The sequence below is a fragment of the Propithecus coquereli genome, unplaced genomic scaffold, assembly GCF_000956105.1.
Source record: "Propithecus coquereli isolate 6110/MARCELLA unplaced genomic scaffold, Pcoq_1.0 Scaffold43, whole genome shotgun sequence".
NCBI classification, from domain to species: Eukaryota; Metazoa; Chordata; class Mammalia; order Primates; family Indriidae; genus Propithecus; species Propithecus coquereli.
Genome location: NW_012150063.1, coordinates 7418582 through 7425452, shown reverse-complemented (window position 1 = coordinate 7425452; position 6871 = coordinate 7418582). Strand labels below are relative to the sequence as shown.

At 45.1% G+C, this 6871-nt stretch overlaps 1 pseudogene; it reads right to left on the bottom strand.

The window, feature by feature from the left end:
- Window positions 1-5613: 5613 nt before the first annotated feature.
- On the bottom strand, window positions 5614-6402 carry LOC105817951 (annotated as a pseudogene).
- Window positions 6403-6871: the final 469 nt, after the last annotated feature.

Below are 6871 nucleotides of genomic sequence, written 5' to 3'. Positions count from 1 at the left end.
AATCCTAACACTCTGGAAGGCCAAGGTGGGAGGATCACTTGAGGTTAGGAGTTCGAGACCAGCCTGAGTAAGAGTGATACCCTGTCTCTACAAAAAATAGAAAAATTAGCTGGGCATGGTGGTGCATGCCTGTAGTCTCAGATACTTGGGAGGCTGAGGCAGGATGATCGCTCCTTGAGCCCAGGAGTTTAAGGTTGCAGTGAGTCATGATTAGGTCACTGCACTCTAGCTGGGGCGACAGAGCAAGACCTTGTCTAACAGAAATAACAACAACAATAACAAAATATGAAGTGATTCGAAAGGGAAACTAAATAATGCTGTATCTATTTGGAAGGGAAGGAAGGTAGGAATGAGAGGTATCAAAAATTGAAATCCCCAATTAACAAAGTAATAAAATGATTTAATTTAATATCAATACTTTTTTCTTCTTTTTTAACCAAGTTGTGATTTGATAATTTCAATACTTTAATGATGCCAATGCTGAATATTAACTTTTTTTTTTGAGACAGTCTCACTCTGTCACCTTGGGTAGAGTGCCGTGGCATCATCCTAGCTCACTGCAACCTCAAACTCTTGGGCTCAAGCGACCCTCCTGCCTCAGCCTTCTGAGTAGCTGGGACTACAGGTGCACCACGACGCCCAGCTAATTTTTCTATTTTTTTTAGTAGAGTCGGGGGGGGGTCTCACTCTTGCTCAGGCTGGTCTTGAACTCCTGAGCACAAGTGATTCTCCCACCTCTGCCTCCCAGAGTGCCAGGATTAAGACGTGAGCCACCACACCTGGCCAATATTAACTTTTATTACTACCGTGTACGTGCAGTTAACAAAGGTGTGACTCCTATTAGCTGTTGTCAAGCACTGTGGTATCTTCCTCCAAAGCCAGGGCCGAGGCAGCATGCCTCCTGTTACTCATGCTTCTGTGTGGTCCCCCGCCACACTGGATCGGGGCTGGCCTGAGACTCACTTGACCCAGTAGGAAGTGGAGGAAGTGACACCCTGCCCGCCCTGAGCCTAGGCTTTAAGAAGGCCCGGCAGTTTCTGCTTTGTGCATTTTGGAGCCCTGAGCAAACAACTGAGTCCTTCTACCCTGCTGGAGGGACTCCGTGGAGAGATCACAGGGAGAGAGAAAGGCCCAGAGATTATAGGGGTAGGAGACAGCCAGGCTGCCCCAGCGCCCCAGCCAAGCCCAGGCTCCTACCAGACGTGTGAGTGAAGCTGTCTTGGGGGTTTCCGCCCCACCACTATCTGACTGCAGCAGCAAGCAATACCCCAAATGAGCCCAGCAGAAATAATCATCCCGCTGAGCTCCAGCTAACCCACAGAATCTTGAGAGATAATAAGATGGCTGTTGCTTTCAGCCACCAAGTTTTGGGGTGGCTTGTTATGTGGCCAAAGATAACTCAAACAGGCATGTTTAATCTTCTTCTGTCAGGTCCCCCACTTCCTGCTCAAGTTCCAGATTATCAATCCCCAAATTCCAAGAACCAGAGAGCAAGGGGCTAAGGGGGAGAGCTAGGAGGACAGAGAGGAGAGAGAAGGCAGCAAGAGTATGGTTGCCACATGGGGTGAAGCAGGAGTGGAAAAGACCCCCTGTGGTCAGGGAATCAAAAGACTTTTACACTCATGAATGTCCAAACTCAAATTTGAAGGTTTTCTGTGCCACTGCTATAAATACCCTGCCTCTGTTCTCAAATTTTCTTCCAATTCTTGGTCAAGACTACTACCCACCAATTGCTTTCTGTGAGCAGAATTTTTATGAAAATAAAGGAGCTGAATTCATGGCTGGATACTTCCTAGGGGAAAATTCGGAACTCCAAGGAAAAGGCTTATTTGCTCCCTCCTTCCCTGTAGGTAGGCTTTACTTGAAGTTGGCCCATTAATTTGCTTTGAAAAATGGACATGACATGCACCACTCCTGAACAGAGCATTCTAGAGGCATTGCAAGTTTCTACTGGGCATTTTATTCTTATGCTCTCTGCCATGAGAAGGGCATGTTCCTATAGGTGCTGCTCCTTTAGCCTGGGTCACTGAATAAGGAGACATGTGAACCTGTCCTTGAACTGCAGCCTGGAGCAGAGATGCAGCAGCCAAACACAGCCACCGACCTGTCACATGAGCAGGAAATAAATATTTCTCGTTGTAAGCTATTAAGATTTTGAGTTCATTAAGCAGTATAATCTACATAATCTAGCAAAACCCAACCCATAGGAAGTCTAAACTCTAAGAGGTTCCAGAGGGGAGACAAGAAACCTAGTAACTTACAAGGGGGCCTGAGTCAGATAATATCAGACTAAACATTGGCAATGCCAGGTATCAGAAGGCAATGGAGCCCTGTCTTCAAAGTTGTGAAAGAAAATTATTCTGATCTTTAAAATCTGTAATGGGCCTGGTATGGTGGTATGCACCTGTTGTCCCAGCTACTTGGGAGGCTGAGGAGGGAGGATTGCGTGAGCCCTGGAGTTTGTGACCAGACTGGGCAGCACAGCAAGATCCTGTCAATAAAAAAAATATATGAATAAATAAGAATAAAAATCTGTAACAGGAAAAACTATGAAGATATACATGCATGGGCTCTGAAAGCTTACTATCCATGTGTTCCTCATGAAGACGAAAAAATTCCATTATGTTTTTATCCTACAAAGATGAAAATTAAAAAAAAAGGCCTCTTTACTGTTAGTAGGGGTATAAGGAAATACGATGGTGGGGATGTAAATGAATTCATTTCTGGAGAATTTAGTAAAACATATAAAAAATCCTAAAAATGTTCCCAAACTTTTGATCCAGCAATTGTATTTGCAGTAAATTATTTGAAGAGAATTAGCATCAGTGTTGGCAAAGATTCAGCTACTAAGACGTGGCATTCAGCCTTATACATAATAGTGATAATCAGAAACAGCCTAATGTATACACTAGGCAGGCATTCACTATGATGTAATTTAAAAATATATTCCTTTAAAATAAATAATTCATGAATGTCTTATAAAATTTAAAGATACAAAAGGCCATTCAATAAAAAAAAGAAAAATGAACCTTTTTCCACCCCTATCCTCCAGCTGCTGAATTCCATCCTTGAAGGCAACTGACACAAGTTTCCCTTTCAATCCATCCAGAGACATTCTCTCCCTCTATATCATCCATATCTGTATCTATAGCTGTACCATTTTCTTTTATGTATATGGTAGCATATTATACACACTGTTCTACCCTGGGCTCTTTAGACTTAATTCTTGGAGATTGTTCAATATGAGCACGCGGAGATCTATTTCATTCTTTTAAACAAACACAGAGCTTTGATGTGTATCCCTTAATTCATGTGATCTTTGATAAGATTACGTTTGCAGAAGATTTGTAGAAGAACATTTAGTAGCGTGGATAGATAGATATTCATGATTTATTAAGTGAAAAAAAAAATAAAGCAGCAGATTGCAAACTGGTTAAGAGCCATACTCGTCTGTAAGTCTACAAATAGTCTCTTTCAAATACTTAGGACCCACACGCACATATTCACATGAAAGCTGGCCATTTGCCATTATAAATTCCTGGAATGACACATCCACTGTGCCCTTTGTCCTAGCGAGTTGGTCTTCGTAGTCAGGGAAACGGCCCTGGTTCATGATCTAAGGAAAAATTAGGGAGATAGTTCAGCAAAAGATAACACACAGGGTTTTATTGTTCTCTGGGTACTTGGTGATCTTAACACACTTTTCTTCTCCATGCTTGAGGTAAGCCAGGGAATGGTCTGTACCACCTCCTCCTTTGTTTGCTATTATTTAGAGTTAGAAATATATCAGAAGCATGGACTAATCAGTATCAGAGGCCTTTCAGACCTGCAGGACTGAAACCCTAGGAGAAAAACTAGTTGCAGTCCCTGGGATCAGGCCCTAGATAGAGATGGGTCTGCCCTACACCTTCTGACTTGGCAGCATTCTGGGGAGCTTACTGGGGAGCAACAAGAAGACAGGTGCCCAGTTCAGATTTCGATATTCTTAAGAGCCTGCCTCAGCTGGAACCTTATCTTTGCTATCCACAAGTGGCGTTCATATCGAAACAAGCATCCTTGCTAAAATAAACTTTTTATTTTGGAATAATTCTAGATTTACAGAAAAGTTGCCAAGATAACACTGATAATGCCTGTGTACCCCTGATCTAGTTTCACCTAATGTTAATATCTTAAGTCACCATAGGACAGAAAACAACATTGATACACTATACTCCAGATCTTATTTGGATTTAATCAGTTTTTCCACAAATGTCCTTTTTCTGTTCTAGTATCCAATCCAGATTCCCACACTGAATTTTCTCATCATGCCTGCCCAGCCTACTCTGATCTGTGATAGTTTCTTGGTCCTTCGTGATCTTGACAGTTTTGAGGAGTACTGGATAAGGATTTTGTAGACTGTCTCTCAATTTGGGTTTATTTGATGTTCTTTTCTCATGGTTCTACCGGGGTTATGGGTTGTGGGGGAACACCAAAGTGCCCTCCTCGTCAGATCTGGGGTACAGGCCACCAATATGACTTATACTGGTGATATTAACCTGGGTCACAGATTAAGGTGGAGTCTGCCAGGTTTCTCCACTGTAAAGCCACAAATTTTTTTACCTTTCCATTCTGTTTTTTAGGAGAGATTCACTAAGTCCAACCCATACTCAGGAGGAAAGGGAACTGAGTTCCATCTTTTGGAGGGAATAATATCTACATACATTATTTGGAATTTTTCTGTGAGGAGGAGATGTTCCTCCCCCCAGTTTATTTATTTATTCAATCATTTATATATATACAAACATACTTTTGATTAAAAGTAATAAATCCATTTATTCAAGTAAAAAGCATCAGGTCACTACTCATGCTTTAATTAATTTTTTTTTCCTGGTTTACTATAGTATTAATACTTTATTTTTCCTTGCACTGTAATGTGCTCCTGGGGCCTAATGTTCTCACATACCAGTAGAAAACCAAAATTTGTTGTCATCTCTTAAAGAATTGAGAATTGCATACAAAAACCTAACATAAATTAAAAGGATGAACAAAGTTACGGGTATAAATGCAAACCACTTCCAGCTCAAGGCAGGTAACCACCCACGGTGTTCCAGCAGGAAAACATCAGATAAGAAAGGAAACTAACTGGATCCTAAGGCTTGGACTTTTCCAACCCTGTAAGACTGGCAAGACAAAAATGACAACTGGTTCAGGAACTCTTGCCAGCCTCCAGGGAAATCCTGGCCTAGTCTGCTCCGACACTAATCCCTGCACAGATGCAGGGGCTGATGGCCACACAGGTCCACCAGGCCATGGATTCTCTTCCACAAGGATGTTCTCTCACTTCAGCCACAAAGTGACCAAGCCACAGGTACTAAGCGTTCAAATCAAAGATATGTACAGGGTATCAAACATACATCAAAGGAACAGTTAACTTGAAAGCAAGGTCAGAAACAGCAAGAAGTTTTGCAATCTAGCGCTGGGCCAGATACAAGCTTCAAGGACAAATTTCTTTTCAAAGGCTTATTGCAGCTTCGGGAGGCTAGCACGAGGTGTATACATTTGCCGGGGCAAATTTATACTTCTGAATTAACTCATGCAGCAAATGCTGTGCATCTGCTTGCAGTCCATTTAGAATCACTTGCGGTGGACGATGGACTGGCCCAACTGGTCGTAGTCCTGCTTGCTGAACTACATCTGCTGGCAGGTGACAGGGCCGCCAGGACCGAGCTGAGTACTTGCTCTCAGGGCAAGCGATGACCTCGAGCTTTCTGGCGTTGGACACCAGGGCGGTGATCTTCTGCATCCAGCAGGTGATGCCTGGGTATGTGGTGGTGCCACCAGACAGCAAGGTGTTGGTGCACGGGTACTTGCGGATGTCCACGTCACACTTAATGATGGAGTTGAAGGTGGTCTCGGGGATGCTGCAGGACTTCGTACCCGGAAGGAGGGCTGGAAGAGTGCCTCGGGACACCAGCATCGGTCGTTGCGGATGGTGATCACCTGGCCGTAGCTCTTCTCCGGGGAGGAGGGGCAGGCAGCGGTTGCCCTCTCCTGCTCCAGGTCCAGGGCTACGTAGCACAGTTTCTCCTTGATGTCGCTCGGACCTCCAGCTGGCTGCGTTGGTGAAGCTGCTGCCGCGCTCTGGGAGGATCTGCACGAGGTCAGGTCCCGAAGCTGGGCGGCGTGGGCAGCGCGTGGCCCTCGGAGATGGGCACCTGTAAGTGACCCATGTCCAGAGTCCACGACAATGCCAGTGATACGAGCAGAAGTGCACAGGGAGAGCAGGGCCTGGATGGCCATGTACGTGGCCAGGGTGTTGAAGGTCTCAAGCATGATCTGGGTCATCTTCTCTCTGCTGGCCTTGGGGTTCAGGGGGGCCTCGGTCAGCAGCACCGGGTGCTCCTTGCTGGGCCATGTGCACATCGTTGTGTAGATGTGGCGCTAGACCTTCTCCCGCTGTCCCAGGTGGTGGCAGAAAACGCCACGCTTGCCCTGGGCCTTGCCGCCCCCGTGGGAATCTTCTGCCCCAAGCACGCCTTCACGCCCTGGCGCCTGGGGCCCGACAACAGAGGGGAACACGGCTCCCGGGACGTCATCTCCAGCAAAGCCAGCTTAGCACCCTCCGATTGCTTCTTCCACTGCGATCACGGGGTGGTGGGAGCGTGGGCTGGCGACGGCTAGCGACAGCCTCTCATGCTTTTAGTGAGACGGAATACAGACTCCTCTAGGGGCTGCTACTGAATATAGGAACGGGGGGCTCTAAAAATAGTTTAATTTCAGCTCCGCCATATATCAGCTGTATTACCGAGGGCAAGTTTCTTAATTCTCTACTCAGTTTTCTTTTTTCAAAACTGGAGATATTAAGTACTAACAATACCATTAATATTATATA